This window comes from Equus przewalskii, chromosome 16 (genome assembly GCF_037783145.1).
Source record: "Equus przewalskii isolate Varuska chromosome 16, EquPr2, whole genome shotgun sequence".
NCBI lineage: Eukaryota > Metazoa > Chordata > Mammalia > Perissodactyla > Equidae > Equus > Equus przewalskii.
In genome coordinates, this window is record NC_091846.1 from 29858481 (window position 1) to 29865277 (window position 6797).

Sequence of the window (6797 nt, forward strand, 5' to 3'; positions counted from 1 at the left end):
TACTCAGCCATAAAAAGATGAAATCTTACCATTTGCAACAAATGGATGCACTTTGAGGGTATTATGCTAAGTGAAATAAGTCAGATGGAGAAAGACAAATACTGTATGATTTCACTTATATGTGGAAGACAAAACAACAACAAATAAGCACATAGATACAGAGAATAGATTGGTGGTTGCCAGAGGGGAAGGGAGTGGGGGAATGGTGAAAGGGGTAAAGGGAGATATTTGTATGATGACGGATGGAAACTAGACTTTGGGTGGTATGATATAGTCTATACAAAAGTTGAAATACAATGATGTACACATGAAATTTATATAGTGTTATAAACCAGAGTTACCTCGATAAAAATAATGAAGATCACAATGTACTGTGTCTAAAATAAAGTGAGAAAAGCAAGTTGCAAAATGAAAAAAGAAGCTTCTTGTGATTTTCATGAGCGGTCAGTTTGGAAAATTACATTTATGCATGTAGTGTGGTTCTGTTTCAACACTTTTTTTTTTTTTAAAGATTTTATTTTTTCCTTTTTCTCCCCAAAGCCCCCCGGTACATAGTTGTATATTCTTCGTTGTGGGTCCTTCTAGCTATGGCATGTGGGACGCCGCCTCAGCGTGGCTTGATGAGCAGCGCCATGTCCGCGCCCAGGATTCAAACCAATGAAACACTGGGCCACCTGCAGCGGTGCACGTGAACTTAACCACTCGGCCACGGGGCCAGCCCCAGTTTCAACACTTTTTTAACCTCTGTCTTGCTGGTATGTGACAGGTGATGAGTCCACTGTGTTTTATTGATGAGAACTTGAAAACTCTCCCAGTGCTCTGTGGCTGTGAGCCCCATTACCCATTACTGGATTTTCCTCCAATGTTGCTCAGTCTGACACCATCTTTAGGTTTAGCTTTCAAATGAATTCCAATATTTAAAGCATTTTTTCTTCACACTAAATATGTAGATTCCTTAGTTCTCTACCATCAAGCTATGCCTTGGTTTTGAGTAAATCTTAAAAACACTTTTAACTTCCTACTGTATGCAAAGCACAGTACATTACAAATGCATTTATATGTTCTCTTCAAAAAGTGACTCCAATTAATCTCCTATGGTTCAACACGGATCTAAAAGAAAAACCATGAAGCATCCATCAGTCAGTTGAAGCCCTTCTCCCAGCTGGAGAACTGATCAATTTAAGAACATTCACTTATTTTTCTGTGCACGGAGAGTATGAACTTTTCATTGCATTTTAATTCACGTTTCCCCCCCTTTTATTGTCACATTACCTGTCAAATATGAACTTTGTATCCAAAGGTTCTTTTTCCTTATATAGCAAAGTGAATATTTTGTTAGCTATTTTTCTTTCTTCTCACATGACTTTCCCCCAAAGATACTGTATAAAATGGTATTTTGATTTCCTTTATTTGTTTTATAACAGATATAGTGTTAAATTGAAAGAAAATAAGAGTCTTCTTCCTGAAGTTTCTTTTAGAGACCATTGAAAATATAGAGAATCTATTTGCTTAGCTTTAAAGCCCCCAAATGTGAACAGCATTCTGAAGTGAAAGCTGTTCTTGAGGACCGATGACATATGATCTGAGTAACAGCTATGGTACTCAGGTACAGCTGTTCTTTCTGTGTGGTTTCAAAGCTAGAAGCTCAGAAAATCCATCAAAGCCAGAGTTAGAGCAGAAATAAAGGTGATGACATAGCCATTTGAGGTGAGAAAGGTGAGCTTCTTCAGAGGGTTTCCAGAAAGTGCATAATGAAAACAATTTTGGAGCCATGTTTCTTTGGTACTCCCAGCTGCCTAACTCAGATCTCCCAAGGATGAAATGCAATGTGACCTGATTAAATCCTTATGATGTTCTCATCGTCCCTCCTCTGTCTCCTGTCCCCTCTTAATACTGCCCTCATTTAGTGGGTTGGATTAAACTCTGCTAATTTAAGGGCTGCTTCACAATGCTATTCAGAGAGAAGGATATAGAGCAGCAACGTGAACTGCTCCTTCTCTCCAGGGCCCAGCATAGAATGTGAAAAAAATATCCTCACTATTGCCACACAATGGGAAGGGGTTATATCTACTTGCAGCATCACTGCAGAAGTTACATATGAACCTCCATTAGAACTCATTAAGTCTTTTTTCCCTTGGCTCCCAGCCTCCTTGACAGCTTTAGCTGAGCAAGATCTCCCACCATCCTCAACAACCTACGTGCTCCATCAGCCCCGACATTTAGACTCTTCTATGCGAAGCACAGGGCTCACTTGTATTGTACTTCTTATTCCAGACAACCAGTATCATCCGTCTTTGGGGGTTACTGTTGGTAGTCTTGTCACTCAGACTCAGCAACAGGCATGAAGGCTCCTTTGATTATATTTCAGTTCCTTGAAAAGAACCATTCTGTACCTCATTTGACTGCTAAAAACCCATAGAGGTTCTTGTCTTGTTAAATGTAATTCTGTTGCAATTACTGTCAAATATTGAATTAAAAGTGGTTAGCTCATTAACAGCTCCCCCCAACAATCGATTAAAAAGTTTTCTTTTTTTATATGGAGATGGTTGGCATTTACTTACAAACTCCTTTCTCATCTTTGGAATCTAATTATGGTCGCTAGGAATGCTCATTTTTTACTTGGTCTCTGAATTCCTGGGGCATGGAAGGGGCATGTAGTGGGAACAGATGGATGTGGCATGAAACTACCACCGGGACAGAGGCCAGGTCTGGAAGAGATCCAGCTGAAGGTGTGGGGTACAGTATCGAAGGCAGGGCAGTCTCCAGCCTCCGAGGGGCTCATCAGGCTGTAAGAGGGTGGACTTCCTGATGTGGCGGGCAGAGCTGGGATCTGGGGAATACAGGAACAGATGACACTTGAAAAGCCAAGGCAGGCAGGCTGCAGCACTGAGCAACGCATAAGCAGAAAGCAGGGCAGTAGGCACTGGGCTGGACTTCAGGTGGAAGACGGCCAGGTTACAGTAGCACCCAGTCTTGGAAGGAGAAGGAACAGTAAACTAGGCATACGACTTTGAAAGTAATAATAAAACAGCAGTGAAAACACTCCCCTCTAATCCACTTCCACCATAGCCTCTGGAGTGATCCTTTTAAAAATATAAAGCAGATCACACCACTGTGCTGCCTAACCTTTCCAGTAGCTTCCTAAACCAGTGCTTCCTTATCTCAGAAGGACAAAGGGATCGCTCAAGGATCTTGTTAAAGTGCAGATTCTGGCTAGGAGGTCTGGGGTGGTACCGGAGTTTCCGCATTTCCAACAGGCTCCAGGTGATGCCGGAACCACACTTGGAGTAGTGAGAACTTGAAGCACAATCAAAATTGCCTGGCCTCCCTTCACTCTGTTTTCTCCCTTGTGCGTCCACATGCCAACTGCTCTCATCTCGTCGCTGCCTCACAGACTTTGCAATTTCTGTTTCCTGCGCATGGAATGCCACTCACCCGCTGTTCTAGCTTCTCCTTCTCTGGTCTCAGAGTAAAAGTCACCTCCAGAATGGCTTCCCCTGACCACCCTATCCAAAGCAGACTCCTTATTTCCAATCATTGTCTATTAGACTATTTCTTCCATCATAACTAGCCCTTACTCATTCTGTTACCATTTATGTGTTTTTCCATGTTTATTGTATGTGTCCCCAATTGGATATAACCTTCCAGGAAAACAGGAACCATTACTGATATCATTTCCCTCTACCATTTATTAAGTTCTACCTATGTGCTAGACGCTCTACTAAACACTTTGCATTTATCCCATTTACTTCTAGCATCAATTCTGTAAGTTAGGTCTTTTTAATCACTACTTTACAGACAAGATAATAGACACCCTTTAAAAACACCAAACAGAGACTTCAAACATTTGAGCAGAATAGAGATCCAGAAAAATGGTTATTGCTTGTGCTGCCTCTGATTCTCTGTCTCTGTTTCACCTACCAGGTGGAGATATTCATACTGGATGATCTCTACCATCTCCATATGGTCCCCATGGGTGCACTGCCCAAAAGGGGATAGCAGCTCCATTCCTTGATCTCTCCTTGCACAGCTGAGCTAGTCTGATGCCAAAGACAGTTGGCAATACTAAGGCAGAACTGAAAGAAATTCAATAAAGAAAGTAACTAGTTTATCAACATTACCAAACTTACTACCAGCTGCTATGTATTGTGTTCCAACCCCAGGCCACATGCTTTAAAAATGAGATCAGTCAAAATGACTAGGGGGAGGTTTCTATTCCCAGGGCAAAGCTGTAGCATACCTTGGACCAGCATGTGTTCCTCTGAACCAGCTCTACCATCAATGACCAGGGGCAGGATGCTCTGCCTGGGCTTGTTTTCTCCTCTCTGTAAATAGAAATTCCAGCAAGAGTGCATTTCAACAGTGTTTGGCACTTGGGATCCATACATAGCTTTTCCATGCAAGACAGGGCATGTGTAGTCCTCTCTTTATTGAGGAGGACATTTCAGGGTTGAGAATTAAGGATTCAGTTTCTATTGCCCTGAATGATCCTGAAAGGGGCAGGATGAGGTCACTCACATAATTCTATGTATAAGTAAACATTTCATTTCGTATTATGGAGGGAAGAAAAGAAAAGTGGGAGATTTGGGGTTTGATTCTAAAGGCCCTTCAAATACCGGCTTAGCTGCTGACCCCCCTCGAAGGCAGAAGTGCAGAGGGGCCTGCCGCATGCTTGTTATTTTTGATGGATTGCAGTCTAGCTGCAGGGCAGGAAGCTCAAACCCCCAGGGTCACATCGTTGTAGCTTGCAAAGAAGCTGAGGCTTGAAAGATTTTATTGTAGCCAGACCCAAGGAGAGTTTCAGGTACTGTCTTCAAGATCCTTACTCTTGCTTCTTTGTGCTCACCCTAGATAGAAAGAATCCTGCCAAATTGCACTCCGCTCCCACACCCTTCCACACATACGCTAGAGCTGAATATGAAAATTGGTCTCTAATTGTTGGATACAAGCTTGACTAGCTTTGAATTAACAGCTAAAGCTGTATTCATTAATCTGAACAGGGAAGAGCAGGCAGACTGTCACAACACGGCTCAGTTCAGTAGTCATGCAGAGCAGGTGAGCGAACGGGAGGCACTTTGAAAGTGCGGCAGCCATCTCCATCAGCCCCATCAACCAGTGATGAAGAGGGGAAGGCAGCCAGCCACAATATCGCCACGAGATGGATGGCATACCTCAAAGTCCACCGTCCCAGGGGCAGCCCAGCAATGATCGACGGTTATCCACAGCAATTAAACTTCAGAGCTTTTAAATGTCATTCTAGAATGGAATGCCATCTCATAAAGGTGTTGTTTAACATTTATCAAATATGTGGATGGGGTGGGGTTGGGGGACTGTGGAGTTATTCTTTGGGGAAATAGGAACAAATGTTATAGCTTTGGAAGTGTGAAAACCGTGAGAATAACATTTGATACCATTCTAATATGTTCTCTTCAACATTGGAATCAACTGGAGCAGAATCCTTTTTGCACACTCTAAGATGTTTTTTAAATGCTGGGATTTAGTGGGGGTGTGGTGGAAAGAATATGTAACAAAGGGTCAGGAGAAGCAGTTTTAAACCATTGCTTTTTCACTTATGGTGATGTACCTTGGATAAATGACAACCTACCTGTGTAAATGGGACAGGTAAGCAGGAATGGTGGTTCTCAATCTCCAGCGTGTATTAGAATCACCTGAGAAGCTTTTAAAAAACAGCAATGATTGGGGCCCACCTGATCCAATTAGTCTGGGCATGGGGTGGGGCATATATGTGGTTGTGAAATCTCCCCAGGTGATTAATATGTACTGTGAAGACTGAAAACAACTGGATTATATAAGCTTCAAGTGTCTTCAGCCTTATATTTCCACAATTCTTTTCTACTTATGGGGATATTCCCAGAGCAGAGGATACTGGTTGATAAGAAAACTTTCCATCAGAAGAACATATGTCATTGAAGGACAATAATATGGTGGTAATATTTTTTCTGCTACCAATTTGTATTCATTCATTCAATAATCAGAGACTGAACAAATCTTGGCAATTCTTGTCAAATTCAAAGTTGGACGTATGAGGCCTGGGTTTACTTGCACATCGTGCAGTGGGGACCATGAGTGTGGAGGTGTGTCCCATGGATACCAACCTCTATAAAAGGCAGTTGGAGCAAAGTTCTTTGAATATCAGAAAATTGCTGATAAAGTTCTTGATCCTACATTCTACATTGTCGTCTTTTCTTCTGTTTATTCCTCTGTTCTGTATCTAGTTCAGTGATGGCATGATATTTTTGAGATAACAGATACTTTTAAATGCCTCCTCCCCATGTTTTCTTTTCCCTCCTCCATTACCACATTCAAGCAGATAGCTAGTTTTATAATTTTTGCCTTAGGGGTAGGATGGACCAAAAAAAAAAAAAAGAGAAACATACACAGCTTTAGGTTCCCCAAGCCTGGTCCCTTTAAGGAGATTATTCTGATAGAGGGAATGTTCTCTAGATTATGGAATTCCTCAAGGAGGAATGAAGGGGAATGAAGAGGAAGGAAGGGGAAGCGTGAACAGAGACCTCAGTGGGCTCAGGAGACCCCGGCGTTGTTTGCAGGAGGAGTGCTGGGGAGGCAGGACAACCCAGGGGTGTAGGAGACCAAAGGGCCAAGGTGATTAAGCCCACTTTTTTGATGGAGATGCCCAAAATGAAAAAGGCCAGTGAGGATGTTACCCGGCCCACCCACTCCATAAGACATTAACCACAACCCTGCTCAGAATAAACCTAATGTGTTCTCTTTAACTTACAGGAAACCACAAAGAGAGGAAGGAAAAGATGGCTGAG

The 6797-nt window shown here is 42.4% G+C and overlaps 1 long non-coding RNA gene across 1 annotated transcript; it reads right to left on the minus strand.

The window, feature by feature from the left end:
* Positions 1–512: 512 nt before the first annotated feature.
* On the minus strand, positions 513–5254 carry LOC139076385 (uncharacterized). The gene is made up of 3 exons (XR_011527950.1): positions 5172–5254; positions 4241–4325; positions 513–4076 (listed from the first exon to the last, which is right to left on the minus strand). It is a non-coding gene; the product is annotated as an uncharacterized lncRNA (long non-coding RNA).
* Positions 5255–6797: the final 1543 nt, after the last annotated feature.